Source organism: Mercenaria mercenaria, chromosome 8 (genome assembly GCF_021730395.1).
Source record: "Mercenaria mercenaria strain notata chromosome 8, MADL_Memer_1, whole genome shotgun sequence".
Classification (NCBI taxonomy): domain Eukaryota; kingdom Metazoa; phylum Mollusca; class Bivalvia; order Venerida; family Veneridae; genus Mercenaria; species Mercenaria mercenaria.
The window spans coordinates 40189152-40205717 of NC_069368.1; the positions used below are offsets into that span (position 1 = coordinate 40189152).

General features: G+C 34.4%; 1 protein-coding gene across 2 annotated transcripts in view; it reads left to right on the forward strand.

Annotated features, from left to right (window-relative positions):
* The window catches only part of LOC123566550 (uncharacterized), a 48609-nt gene that overhangs the window by 13581 nt on the left and 18462 nt on the right, over positions 1-16566 (forward strand). The window contains exon 1 of one of the 2 annotated variants that reach the window (XM_045360758.2): positions 16231-16385. The exons of the other annotated variant lie outside the window; for it this stretch is intronic. The gene's annotated coding sequence lies outside the window, so the exon portion shown is untranslated. Of the gene's footprint in view, positions 1-16230; positions 16386-16566 lie in introns of those variants that run through there. 2 annotated transcript variants of the gene reach the window in all.

Here is a 16566-nt window from a genome sequence, read left to right on the forward strand (position 1 = left end):
TCGTTCTGCATTGTATCGTTAAATTGAGCTTCACGTATTTCAGCTGGGGTCAGCCATCAAGATAAAATCTGGTGATTGAAGTACTAGATGTCATTTTCATTACCTTTCTGAAGAATGAGATACTTTGGCCTGTTTTTCGGAAAAAAAGTGACTCAAATTTATGTGGTAGTAATTTAGGCTGTCCATAGTGATAAGAGTGAAATAAGTTCTTAAGGTGACTACTACAGCAAAAAGTTCTTTCCTTGTCGGACAGTATGCCACTACATTTTCGATATTGACTTACTTTTTCGTGACTGTCTTGCTTTTTCAAAAGTACTGCGCCAACGCATATTTTGCTTCCATCAGTGCCAAGAGTGAAAGGTGTGTCTAGAAATGGGAACGCCAAAATTGGTGCACTTGCTAAAGCTTTCTTTCACTTTTCAACAAAGACATTCTGAGCGTTTTCAGTACCTTGAAATTTGACACCCTTTTCACATAATTTATGTAGTCTTTTATAATACGATCAAAGGCCTAGAAAGCTTCCAGTTTCCTCAGTTGTCCTTGGTTGTGGCCAGTTTTTCACAGCTGTGATTTTGTCGGCGTCAGTTGATACACCCTGTTCTGAGACAACATGCCCACGAAATTTGTTCTGCTTCTGGAAGAAGGCACGTTAGGAAAGTTTAATATTTAGAAGCCTATTGACGATGTTTCGCAACCTCTGGAGACCTTTGGATACTCTGCTGCTTGGACTAATAATATCGCCCATGTAAATAATTAGTTCTTTCCATAGCAGACCTCGTAAATGATCTTCCATCAGACGTTGAAAAGTTGATGGAATGTTGGCTGAACCAAAACACAACTGTCCATTGAAATAAGCCAAGATTAGTAGCAAATGCTGTTTCTGATGATCTTCCGATACCATTCCAACTTGCCAAAATCCAGAGCATAGGTCGATTGAACTGTAAAATTTAGAGTTTGCCAGTGCATCCAAGCATTCATCAACCCACTCGAGAGAGAGGATACGCGTCTTTTACTGTTAGATCATTAAGGACTCTAAAGTTTACAAAGAATCGAATACTACCGTCTTTCTTGGTATCAAGTACTACAGATGATTGGTTGGCTAAATTACACCTTTTTCAAGCATTTAGAAACTTTCTTCTCTTTCAGCTTGTCGATTCCCCACTGGCTGGTGTTTGGCTAGCTGTCGCACAGCACAGCATTCCTGTATGTATCCTCTGTTGTATGCGCTCACATTTTCCGAGATCGTTAGACGACTGTAAAGACATTCGTGCTATATTAGTATTGTTTTTGATTGTTGAATTTCATCTTCTGATAACACCATATCCAATCGTTACTTTGAAAAACAAGATCAGTAACGTATGATCTCGGATTAAACGGAGCGGTTTTGGTAAGAAAGTTGCCTTTTCCAGTTATTTAGAAATTATTGTCAGAGACGGCATGTAGCGCATGATGTGCTCTGAACATTATGGAATACTTGTTGCTATTTGTTTTCCAGCAAATCTAAGCACCTTTCTCAAATACTTCGGGAAACCATACCAAAATAGCAGGTAAACAATGTCATGACACAGAAAATGCGTTATTTCCAGTACGTTCTCTGATAAACATACAATATAACCAACTCGGTGTTGTCACTGACACAGTCATGTAACACGTTAGTGCTACAAAATATGAATTAAATTACTTAGAAGGCCGAAAAAAGACGATTCATGACTGAACTGATCAGTAACGTAGGAGCCAAAGGATCAGCGGCTGCAAAATGCAGTTACGCAGCAGCTTAGGATTTTTCTTCTGTATTCGTTTTCATCAATTTCCAAGGGAAACGTACCTTTAGTCACTTAATTTATTTATCAGAAACTGCGATAAGTATTGTCTCCTGATAACGTTCTAGTCTAAGCAGCAATTCAATGTGTTTTTTTATAATATAGTTGATCATTCTTCTAGTGTAACTCCGTATATTACTATTGATTTAAGGGCACTGTGATCAAAATTTTTTAGACAGAAAAAGACATGCATTTACTAAATTCAGTTGTCTATATTTTCTATGTAAAGTAAAAAATATGTACAGATAGCTTTCCCCATTTCAAATTATAAGCACGATTGCGAGAAAGCCATTTTCGAGCGAATTTTCGTGAGATCAAAATTAAAATACTGTGACTTGGAACTACTTTTCATACTACAGTGTGATTTTATTTCTCACCTTAGCACATCTATTAATGCGTTTTTACCAAAATGTCAACAAAAAAAATCGTAATGAACACGTACGTATACCTTTAAGGATTCCTAAAGTAAGTACTTGTCCCCAGTTACATGACTATTCTTAGATGGTTCTCACCTTTATGATTTTACCTCCTTTGGACAAGTAGGGAAATTTTCCTTTTTCAGACTAAAATTAAAGCAAAAGCTTTTGGGTCCTTGATGACAATCACAGACTTCGCACCGAGGAAGGACGGTAGTTCTGGCGTCTAGGTCTAGATTGGCATTCCCTATATAGATAGTATTAAAGTGGCATTGCATGTGAAGCAGTGTCGCATAGGTTTTGACCTCGAGTTTTGTCCTCTTGGAGTGTTATGCGGAAAACAAGCATTTCGTTCAAGTATAGAATCTAATTTCTGTGCTTGTGTCTATAGCACGCACATTGCACATAGTGATTCTACTGTTTGATTCTCAAGTAATAGTCTCCTATCTGTCTGTTACAGCAGCAGCATCTTGCAAAGAAGTACAGTTATTATTATCAATGCATCGGCGTTTCAATTTACATAGGTGATTGAGTGCAATCGCATCTTCAGCTGTACTGGACAGCTGGAAGTACGCTTACTTAGCAAGTTGGCGAATGTCATCACATAATGTAGCGATACTTTCCCCTCGTTTATGCCGCCTTGTTTCCAGCACATCAAGCCATTTGCCAGCATGGGCACAGTTGCCCAATCTATAATGCATTTGGTATGCTAAGACCTGTCGTGATATGAATCCAGACTCGTGTAGAAAGTATGAGGTTGACTCCTTAGAGATGTTGCCAAGAACAGAACTTTATTTCTATCATCCCAGTTACCAAGTTCTCAAGTTTTCAAAGTATGAGCAGTATTCTTTCAAAGATTCCTTTACACAATAAAGGGCTCCGTAATCAAACTAGGTACTGCTGTATGATAATTTGGGTTGTGATGTTGGAAATGGGCTGGACGTGGATATGAGGAAGGTCTTAAAATGATTATTGTCACAGTCATTGTCACAAAGTATCTTTTACCTATTCTTATTAATGTTACTATAAGATTGACATTTCTTCTACGCTCAAATCTTTCTTTGATGCTTCAAGTCGATAGCGTCTACCACCAGATCTGTATTGACTCCAGTGATGTTGCTCTGCTTGCCCCTGGTAACAATGCGAACGACTAAACTTGTAACGTCTAGTATGCGACCTATGGAAAATATGTAGTACTATGACTCTGGACTGGTGGCGTCTTGTATTAGATCTGTAAGTGCGTCCATGAGACATTTGAATGGACTGATTCAGGTGACCTGCTAACCCTTCTTTGGTCACTAAAGGACCTACTGGACAGGGGTATCTAGTATTTGACTTGCTATTATGTACTGCTTTGAGCATTGTAGTCATTTAACCAAATGCAAGTGTGTAAAGTGTAAAAATATTGTTCTCACGCATGTATAGCTGCCGTCATACACTATATACTAGTACGTGAGCCCGAGTTGTTATACATATTTCCTGTACATAGAATCTATTCAGGTTTCTTTTTACAATAATGCTACAGATTTAATTTTAGCACGGTTCGGATGATTTGTACACAAGTTGTATATCTGCACAAACTAATGTGTGTCAGAGAAATCACATAGATAATAACAAAGTTTTAAGTAAAGTTCCGAAATTTATTGACGCAGAGTACTGCATTAATTCCAGGTTTGAATTTGGCGCTCTTACACAGATACCGACGCCATTGTCCTCCAGCCAATATATAACCTCCCGAGATGTGTACACGTGATGCAACTGACCAATGTTGAAGGCCCGGTGAGGAAGGTGTGTCTCGATAAAAAAATCAAATAAGGAACGGGCACCGTTCTTTATTGAAATCATAGAGCAGTCAATTCCTTGCATCATAACAAGTGTTTTGATATATAACACCCTAATAAATATGAAGTAGTTTTATCACAGTCATGGAAATCACTTTGAAGCGGGATTGTTTGCAAACATTCAGATTGACCGGTATGAGATTTACATGTCCACGATAGAAAATCATAAAATGAATTACAGATGGACTAAATATCTTCAGATCTGCCTGTGTCTGGAATAATAAAGGCTACACTCTTGCCCAATAAATAGGTAGCTTACACCATTACCAAGTAAATGTCATATAATCTTAAATATTTCTCTACCGGTCTACAGCAGCAACTAAAATGACAACCGTCATGAAAGAAGCTTTTTGCAATGTATAAAATCGTAGACATAAGAACTGAAATTGTATTTCAAGTGAATTGACTAGACAATCTAGGTAGACAAGCAAATACTGTAAATACTGTTAATAGTTACTGAGTGTTTATATGTGCATAAGTAGAAATAAAAAAGGCTGCGGGCTAAAAATGTACACCTATAAAATTTTGGGCTATCGATATAAGCAGAAAAGTAACACAAATGTCCATTTATTACATGTTTGACTTAAAGCCAGTACGTTGGTCGAATTGTCTCTGTTAAAGGTAATGGAAGAAAAGATTCAGTTCAGCAGGTAAATCTTCTATGTGGTGAAAAGATTGTAACATTTGTGTCTTTTAATACTGATTTTATTAAACTCGTTTGATAAACTAGATAACTTCTCGGCAAATATGACACTCGTGCCATACCCTCTTTGTATATATTCATAAAATGAACAAAAGAATCAGCTCATATTGGGACTTTAAATAATGTAACATATGAAGTGTGTGAAATAAGTATGTTAAATGTTGTAATTTGCAATTACGCAGGAAAAAATAACAATGTGTACAGAAGTCGTTTATCAACAATAAATATTGTTATTGTCATAAAAAACGTGAACTAGATAAGTAACGGTTATGAAGTCGTGACATAACAAAATATTTTCGTCCTTGCGTCGCAGTGTTTCATATTTCGGTCATTTGAAGGAAACGTAGAGATAAAATATCAGCAAATGATTAATATCATTATGATTATGTGGTTTAATAAAGTATCTAATTTGCTTTTTAAATCTTACAAAACTAATATTAGTAACAACTTCTATGGTTATAAAAAGCTTAATGTAAAGCTTAGTGTAATTGTATGGTCTGCTTTGCGTTACAAGATAAAGTTTCTAGACAAGTTTTGATTCTGTAAAATAATTGTACATGTACTTAACTTGAAAGAATATATACACTGTTTTACTTGTAAGTTGTGTTTGCATTCGTTGCTGTTACGTTTCACCAAAATGGCAAATAGTCTAAATAAATATCACCAGAGATAATAACTAAACCATCTGACCAGAAAGTAGATACCACATGCACAAACATACTTCATACACATTACCGCCGTTTGGTTTCATCAATCAGGATAGGAAGCGATGCCAACAGTTCATGACAGATAGCAGACAAGACACATACAATATATCCACCTCTGCGGGAGGAGACATAATTATGCAACCCGAAAAATGCCCATCCTGTCATGAAAATCATGATTTACATCAGTTTACATTGCATTTACAGCTGACAAGTTTAATTGCACTGCACAGCTGATAAAGTAACCCTGTCTGTGAGAAGCACTCTAAAGTCTGTACGGAATACTAATGTTCCTGTGTGTTGGCAGTAGTGACATGAAATGTAAATTATAAACAATTTTTATAAACACAAAAAAGCAAAAACGCGTTCATTTATAAAATTTATTTATATAGTCTGAATACTATAAATATAGCGTCCTTGTAAGCAATTATTTTCTCACAAAATTTCAAATTTAGAAATTGCGCTGTTGTGCAATAAATTATGGCTGACAATTTTCTAGGCTCTACAACAAAAGATAATATTATTTCTGTTACCGGGAGTAATTTGAGTAAATAAATTATTTTCTTACCAATTATAATAGCAAAGACACGTATTTTTGGACAGTGCACATTTAGCCAGTCTGTCTTTTTGTCAAGAATAGATGGCTTATTGGTACTGAAATGATACAGCATTTTTATACATATAATAAATGCACATGTTCGCGTGCTATATCGTTATGAAACCGCCAGATCTTGGATGAGTACATCCCACAAAAAAGTTCCTTGAACCAGAATAAGACTTCAAACACTTTGATGTAAATACAGCATTCTAAAATAAAAATGGTTATCTGGGTGGATTTGTATGACAAAAATACAAATATCTATTGCCAAATATTAGTCTGGAGTGACGGCACCCGCGAAAAACCATATAAATATATGGAACGCCGGTGTCTATTGACCATATTATCTTGTCAAACAGACATGTCATTATGTTAACATACAGTATTAACTTGTTTAAAGCTGTGTTATTTTGTCCGTTTGCTATACTGTCTGGTCTAGTTGTGTTTTGTCCATTTGCCATACTGTCTTGTCTACTGACGATATTATCTTGTCAAACCGACATGTCATTATGTTTACATACAGTATTAACTTGTTTAAAACAGTGTTATTTTCTCTGTTTGATATACTGTCTTGTCTGCTGACCATACTATCTTGTCAAACGGACATGCCATTATGTTTACATACAGTGTTAACTTGTTTAAAGCTGTAATAACTTGTTTAAAGCTGTGTTATTTTGTCCGTTTGCTATACTGTCTTGTCTACCGACCATGTTATCTTGTCAAACGGACATGCAATTTTGTTTACATACAGTATTAACTTGTTTAAAATGTCTTAAAGCTGTGTTATTTTGTCCGTTTGTTATACTGTCTTGTCTACTGACCATGTTATCTTGTCAAGCGGACATGCCATTGTGTAAACATACAGTATTAACTTGTTTAAAGCTGTGTTAACTTGTTTAAAGCTGTGTTATTTTGTCCGTTTGCTATGCTGTCTTGTCTACTGACCATATTATCTTGTCACACGGACATGTCATTATGTTTACATACAGTATTAACTTGTTTAAAGATGTGTTATTTTGTCGGTTTGCTATACTTTCTTGTCTACTGACCATATTATCTTGTCATACGGACATGCCATTATGTTTACATACAGTATTAACTTGTTTAAAGATATGTTATTTTGTCTGTTCGCTATACTGTCTTGTTTACTGACCATATTATCTTGTGAAGCGGACATGCCATTATGTTAACATACACTATTAACTTCTTTAAAGCTGTGTTATTTTGTCCGTTTGCTATACTGTCTTGTCTACTGACAATGTTATCTTGTCAAACGGACATGCCATTATGTTTGCATACAGTATTAACTTGTTAAAAGTTGTGTTATTTTGCTGTACTGTTTTGTCTACTGACCATATTGTCCTGTCAAGCGGACATGTCATAATGTTTACAGAAGTGTTAACTTATTTGAAGCTGTGTTATTTTGTCCGTTTGCTATTCTGTCTTGTCTACTGACCATGTTATATTGTCAAACGGACATGCCATTATGTTTGCATACAGTATTAACTTGTTAAAAGTTGTGTTATTTTGCTGTACTGTTTTGTCTACTGACCATATTGTCCTGTCAAGCGGACATGTCATAATGTTTACAGAAGTGTTAACTTATTTGAAGCTGTGTTATTTTGTCCGTTTGCTATTCTGTCTTGTCTACCGACCATATTACCTTGTTAATTTGACGTACCATTATGTTTACATACAACATTAACTTGTTTGATACCATATCAACTTGTTCAACGCAATGCTGTTGTTGTTGTTAACACAGTGTGATGACATCATCAGTCCGTCTCTGCGGTGGGTAGGGATAGAGTGCGAAATGTACTCCATTTCGCGAAATGTACTTTTCGTCTACGAAACGGGCTTTTATTTTCCTAAATGTTACTTTAATTGCAATGTTATCTGTATTTTCTTAAATAGATATGAAAAATAAGAGGAAATACTAAATGATGGTCACTTTTAATAATATATTTATCTAATTATAACCAAAATATGGCATTTTATTAAGACCGCGTAAATCGCAATGGAGATTTTCATGCCAAACTTCTACGAAATGGACATTTATTCACTTAATTGTGAATTAACTTTCAATGATATCGGTATTTTCTTTTTTTCTTTAAAAATGTCCATTTCGTAGGACGCGGTCTTAATAATGTGTAGCATTTCGGTTATAAATTAGATAAATATATCTTTAAAATGACCAACATTAGGTTTATCTCTTACTAAATATATCTATTTAAGAAATTACCGATATCTTTGAAATTAATGCCGCAATTAAAAAGTAAAAATCCAATACGTAAAAGTTCTTGCAAGATGTCCATTTCGTAGGATGCGGTCTTAATAGATAGTAAGCTTTCCGTAATAAATTGGAAAAAATATGAAAATAACCAGCATGTATGATTTGATTTGGGTTTTACGGCGCACCAACACTAACCAGCATGTAGGTTCAACTCTTATCTTTCATATGTATATTAGAAAATACAGATTTCATTGAAATTAAAGCCGTAATGTAAGTAATAGAAATCCATTTCTTAGATGAAAAGACCATTTCGTGAAATGGCGTCCATTTCGCACTCTATCGAGACGGGCTGATGACGTCACCGTAATGTGGCAACAACAATAACATTGCGTTGAACAAGTTAATATGGTATCGAACAAGTTAATGTTGTATGTTCACATAATGGTATGTCAAATTGACAAGAAATTGACAAGATAACATGGTCAGTAGATAAGTCAGTATAGCAAACGGACAAAATAACACAGCTTTAAACAAGTTAACACTTTTGTAAACATAATGACATGTCCTTTTGACAAGATAACATGGTCAGTAGATAAGACAGTATAGCAAATGGACAAAATAACACATGTTTAAACAAGTTAATACTGCATGTTAACATAATGACATGTCCTTTTGACAAGATAACATGGTCAGTAGATAAGTCAGTATAGCAAACGGACAAAATAACACAGCTTTAAACAAGTTAACACTTTTGTAAACATAATGACATATCCTTCTGACAAGATAACATTGTCAGTAGACAAGACAGTATAGCGTACAGACAAAATAACACATCTTTAAGCAGGTTAACACTTATGTAAACATAATTGCATGTCCTTTTGACAAGATAATATGGTCAGTAGACAAGACGGTATAGCAAATAGACAAAATAACACATGTTTAAACAAGTTAATACTGCATGCAAACATAATGACATGTCCTTTTGACAAGATAACATGGTCAGTAGACAAGACAGTATAGCAAACGGACAAAATAACACAGCTTTAAACAAGTTAACACTTCTGTAAACATAATGACATGTCCTTTTGACAAGATAATATGGTCAATAGACAAGACAGCATAGCAAACGGACAAAATAACACAACATTAAACAAGTTAATACTGTAAGTTAACATAATGGCATATCCGTTTGAGAAGATAATATGATCAGAAGACAAGACAGTATAGCAAACAGACAAAATAACACAGCTTTAAACAAGTTAATACTGCATTTAAACATAATGACATGTCCGTTTGACAAGATAACATGGTCAGTAGACGAAACAGAATAACAAACGGACAAAATAACACAGCTTTTAACAAGTTATCACTTGTGTAAACATAATGACATGCTCTTTGACAAGATACTATGGTCAGAAGACGAGATAGTATAGCAAACGGACTAAATAACACATCTTTAAACAAGTTTATAATGTAAGTTAGCATAATGGCATGTCTGTTTGACAAGATAATATGATCAGTAGACAAGACAGTACAGCAAATGGACAAAACACAACTAGACAAGACAGTATAGCAAATAGACAAAATAACACAGCTTTAAACAAGTTAATACTGTATGTAAACATAATGGCATGTCCGTTTGACAAGATAATATGGTCAGTAGACAAGACAGTATAGCAAACTAACAAGAAAACATAGCTTTAAACAAGTTTCTACTGTTTGTTAACATAATAAAACTACAGTTGATCACATCAGACAGTCCCGGCTTTCCATATTAATACCCGTCTTTACCCGCGGGACTAGGAAACACGGACAAGATCCAGTACAACTTAGTGAACTATTTTTTTGACCTAAAGATCTTCATGAAAACCATTCTGATAATGCAGTCATTATACAGCTGTACAATAAATAGGCTCTACCTGAATTAATGTATTGTTACGAGCCAGAGTACACTGATAGGACGTCTTGGTAGCGCTTTAAGTACACGGTGTCTTATTGCAACTGGAACTGAATGATGTAGAAGGGGCTACTTGGCAAGTCAACAGACGACGATTAACGATAAATATTGCGGACGTTTGTTAACTTGCCAGTGCTCAGCTGTAATGCCTTCACGGTCTACAGCATTCTCAGGATTAGGGTTGACTTCCACCAGTTAAAATAACCAAGTAAAATTTTACCAATGAGAAAAATAAATAAATAAATAAACAAGATGTTCTGAAAATTTACAAATTTTATTTATAAGAGCCCTAACAATAACGGCTTGAAAGTACGGATCGCGGGGTCGTGATTTCGATCCTCGGGCGGGGCATATGTCCTCCGTGACTATTTGATAAACGACATTGTGTCTGAAATCATTAGTCCTCCACCTCTTATTCATGTGGGAAAGTTGGCAGATACTTACGGAGAACAGGTTTGTACTGGTACAGAATCCAGGAACACTGGTTAGGTTAACTGCCCGCCGTTACATGACTGAAATACTGTTGAAAAACGGCGTTAAACCCAAAACAAACAAACAAACAAACAAACAAAAAAAATAGCGATAAAACAAAAGACCGTGAGATCTGTTTGACTAAAACCCCGACGTGATAAATTTCCAAATAAACGCACGAAAGGGGCTGCCTATGACCGACCCGAAAATTACAGTTGCCGAAATAAAAGCTACTTAAAGATGTAACACGTAAGAAATGCCAAGGTAACACATTATGTATGATTTGTTTACTCTAAATACTTGATGTGATTACAAAAATCTAAGTAAGTAAAATTCTTCAATAAACGCTGCAAAAATCTATCAAGAGCAGCACAAATGTGTTAAATAAAATATCTGTACCTTTACTGAAGGCTTCCTGAATTTATAAGTAATTTAATAATTAAATAAATATGAAAATTATTTGGAACAGAATAACGTCTAACAACTTTTTGTAAACAAGGTGGAAGTGCCGAATAGCGGTCGGTCAAGGCCTTTTATATGTCAACAATTCCAACAAATCCCACAGTACTCAGACGCTAGTTGGAAGTTCCGACCAAGTTTGAAGGGGCGCCTAAAGGAGTACCTCCACTGTTGGAAACTTCTCACCAGGTCATATCAACGATACAACAAAGTATTATATTACAGGACGGCACACGGACATTATAATAAAAAAACTACATATCATCCCTATCAAGAAAATCTAAAAGTAACGACTAGAAAAGCCTAAATAACAGTTTACAACAATTCAAGTTTTAGCGCCAAGCAAACTTAATATAAAAACAGTGCCTCGCGCACTTGCTTAAACGGCGTGACGTCATACGAGATAAAACGAGAACCGGAACAAGATGTCCGCTAGAAAAAACAAGGAAGTGGTTTAAGACTGATATGATTAACAGTAATTAACTATTAAGCAATGCCAAAATGATTTTAACTTAACAAAAACATAAAAGGTAATGAACCATTTAAAATGCAATATGTTTTGTATAAATAGCAATGCATGGAAAACGTACAACAGTGGAAATACATACGGCACTATGCAAAAAAGGATGGGTGGGGTACCCACTTACTACAGTATTTTCACAACAATCCAAGCTTAATAATTCAGTCAAAGCTTGTTTTCAGTACATTTTAAAGTTTCAAAAGCCTAGCAAAATTAATAGCTTACACTGCAGAAACAAAATGTGGTTAATACATTAAGTGCTGTGTCTACTGCTTCATCAATGTAGTAAACACCAAAGTACAGACCCCATGAATGTCGCTGTGAATTCGTACACAATTATAGCAGTTATTCTGTGGTGGATCTTTACAATGGTTTACATCCAAAAACATGTTATTTTCGAGACGATAATAATTTCGTGTGTTTGCTTATTTTGCTTTCTTCACCGTAAACCGCAATGACTAACTCGCAACTTCAAGATTTTATTGTTATAAGAAACACATGTGACGCTCGCAGGTTTTTTAAATTGCAAATTGGACTTAATTACACGTAAAGGAGCCTGCCTACTTTTCTTTTCCTTTTCCACTACAGAAATCAGAACAATTGTTTACAGGCTTTTGTCAAGAAAGAGACTATAAAGTTAACACAGTTTGGTCCGTGTGTTCAAAACGAATTGAGAGTTGGAATACAAGTAATTGGAGAGTTGTTGTCACATCTTTTTGACATTAGAAACAATAGAAAACTTTTGAAAGTGGCATTTTAGCTCAATAAAGCTTCGGAATTCTGAATGTTCGCAATTTTTTACATGCAATGTCGGCGTTCGACAAGGAGAGAACTTGTCACCTCTTTTGTTTTCATCTCAATGATTTCTTTCTTCAAAATAACTTTGAAAGCGGTGTTACTATTGCAAGCTATCAAAACGGTGCACTACGTGACTTTTTAAAGATTTTTATATTACTCTATGCTGATGACACTGTTATATTATCAGTATCAGAAACAGGCCTGCAGAAAGCTTTAGACCTTTATGCCCAATATTGTGACCAGTGGAAACTGACAGTAAATACTTCAAAGTCTAAAATAATAATTTTCTCTAGAGGACGTCAGCCTAACTGTAATTTTCTTTTTAAAAATGAACGTATGGAAATAGTAAATGAATATAAATATCTAGGTATTTTGTTTAGCAGAAATGGCTCTTTTAATAAGTGTAAATCTCATATTGCATCTCAAGCAACACGAGCTATGTACAGTTTGATTAGAAATTCACATCGCCTTGATCTCCCAGTAGATCTTCAAATTGACTTATTTAATAAAACAATCAAGCCTATTTTGTTATATGGTGCTGAAATTTGGGGAACAGGAAATAATGAAGTAATCGAACGAGTACAGTTGAAATTTCTAAAGTACGTTCTAAAACTTAAAAGGTCAACACCGGGTTACATGGTATATGGCGAGACAGGTTGCATGCCTTTAAATATCGATATAGAAGAAAAAATTATATCTTTCTGGTCAAGAATTGTCAACAATTAAAATGATAATTATCCAACCAAACTCTCCTCCATTATCTATAAAAATATGTATGCTGTTAGCAGAAATTGTAACCACGAATCTTTTAAAAAAAATTGTCCGTGGCTGTATGCTGTTCAATCTGTTTTAATTAAGTGCGGTTTTAATAATATATGGGATCAACAAACATTCACAAATAGCAAATGGCTTAAAACGGCAGTTAAATATAAACTAAAGGATTTATTTATAAACGCATGGTACTCGTTAGTTGAAAATTCTAGCAATAGCACATTCTATAGATTATTCAAAACTTCATTTGGTCAAGAAAAATATCTATCAAATACCCCAAAGTCTCTATTGCATTCTGTCATAAAATTTCGCACGAGAAACCATAGGTTACCTGTAGAAACAGGAAATTGGACAAGATTACCATTAAACCAAAGAACATGTAACAACTGTGAAAATAAGTTAGGAGACGAGTTTCATTATCTTTTCGAGTGTAACCTGTTTTCAAATGAACGAAAAAAATTTATCAAACCATATTTCTTCAGAAATCCGAATGTATTTAAATTGGAACAACTTATAAATACTGGAAATAAAAAAGAGTTTTTGAAATTGTGCAAATTTGTTAAAATTATATTGTCACAGCTAAGATAAATGAATTTTGTATTTTCATCTCCGTACATTTTATGACTCTCCGATGCCCGAATGGGGGCATCATTTATTTATTTATATATTTAATTATTATATTGTAATACTGACATATGAAATCTAGATATGAAAGGCGTTATTGTGAAAACATCATATTTTGTTAGAATTGAATTGTACTATTATTTTCTTATGAGCCTCCAATATATTGTTAAAATATCTTACCTCATTTATTCATGTATTCATGAAATGAGTGAAATAAAAGGTTTTTGACTTGACTTGACTTTGGAATGGTAAGATATCATAGCATTGGTATTTTGTAGCCTCGGTTTCGAACCCTGGACATGCGTTGTTCATCCTGTAACCTTTTTGTTTTACACAACGTTTCTTTTATATGTATATTACGCCTTTTATATGTATATTACGCCTTTTATATGTATATTATTACGTCTTTTATATGTATATTACGTCTTTTATTATATTACGTCTTTTATATGTATATTACGCCTTTTATATGTATATTACGCCTTTTATATGTATATTATTACGTCTTTTATATGTATATTACGTCTTTTATATGTCTTTTATATGTATATTACGTCTTTTATATGTATATTACGCCTTTTATATGTATATTACGTCTTTTATATGTATATTACGCCTTTTATATGTATATTACGCCTTTTATATGTATATTACGTCTTTTCCTATTAGTATTTCATGTAAATACGTTGGGCAAATAATTCGACTTAGCCAATGATTTATTCACTTGCCTAATGTTTCAATTTACAAGCAATTATTATTAATCAAATATGCTTGTTGTGTCTATAAGATATAAATAGAATATGCCAAGCTCTTTGAAATATACCTAAATATTAAAAGAAACAGAAGCCCATTGTAGATGTATATATATATAACTGCTGAGCCAGAATTTGATATGGTAACAAACAATAATTGATCGTAATGACCGACGAAATCTCGTTTTCATATAAAAATAACCAGGCATTTCCTTTTACCATGGAAAATGCATTTTTGATTAGCCAGACTTCTATTATAAGCAATAACATTTATTACCTCCCGTGTTTCTATTTCCAGGCTTACAGGTCTTCCCAAACTTCTCGCAGATGAAGGTACTCATTTTTTCTCACAAAATGGACTCGCCTGTATACTGTGACACGTATTATTCACAGCAGTCGCACACAAGTTCACGATGACATAACTAAATACACAAAGCTGATAGAAAAATTATTTTACGTTGACGACAAGTCAAGTTAACGAAAAAAGTAACCAGCCTACCAACCACTCACCCAGCCCGTTTAGCTCAATAGGGAGAGCGCAGGTCTACGGATCGCGGGGTCGTGAGTTCGATCCCCGGGCGCGGCGTATGTTCTCCGTGACGATTTGATAAAAGACATTGTGTCTGAAATCATACGTCCTCCACCTCTGATTCATGTGGAGAGTATGTCAGTTACTTGTGGACAACTGGTTTGTACTGGTAGAGAATCCAGGAAAACTGGTCAGGTTAACTGCCCGCCGATACATAACTAAATTTATACTGTTGAGAAACGGCGTTAAACCCAAACCACTCATTCATCGTATTAAGCGAGACAGGGTTATCAAGTTCTCTCCTAGTGAATCAATGTTCTTCACCTAAAATATTACAAACATGAATTAAATAATTATAAACACTTTAAATACATGTTGAAGAAATAGTCTGTGAATAAGATTAAAGGTCCCGCAGTAGTTGTAAATTTTAAAGTAAAAGTTATTTTTTTTTTTTTTTTTGGTTTGATTTTTTACTGTAGTATGTAATTTAAGTGATATGATTACAAACGCCTTTACGCCCGCCCGCACAGCGTAGATCTACAGATCGCGGGATTATGAGTTCGATCCCCGGACGTGGCGTATGTTCTCCGTGACGATTTGATAATAGACCTTCCGTCTGAATTCATTCGTCCTCACCTCTGAATCATGTGGTTAAGTTGACAGTTACTTGCGGTGAACAGGTTTGCATTGGCAGAGAATCCAGGAGCACTGGTTAGGTTAACTGCCCGCCGTTAAATAACTGAAATACTGTAAAAAAAAAAAACGGCGTTAAAAATCATCCAGACTTAATAACAAATGAGATGATGCAGTGAATATGACATAATACAAAATAAAAAATGAAACAAGAAAACATCCACATGCAGTTTTGCAAGACTGTATTGTATGAGAAAATAACTTCATAAAATAACGTCAAACTGAACCCGTGTGTCGAGTCTAATTATTTATTTAGATTAAACAAAAAAGTCACAGCGACTGACATACATAATTAATTAATTGTAATTAAGTAATACAAATGATACGCTACCGCTGTCACAGTTTAAACGTCACGGACAGTCGACGTTCTAGGATTAAAATATTTTATATTTCGTTCCATTGTTTCATAAGAGCAATTTGCTGCAGGTCTGGATTTTTGACAATCCATTGAAATGGATTAAAACTTAAGGAAGGAACGTTAACGTTATATCAAAAGGTAGTTTTAAAAATTTGTATATTTTCTTTTTATATTAAAATATCAACACATGTATAAAATAATAATATTTTTATTTATGTAAGTTTTCCTGTTATACACAGACATTAAGTATCTCAGTAATGATGGCTTTACACGTTTTAAGATTTATGAAGTATTTTGTAACATAAAATATTAAGCTAAA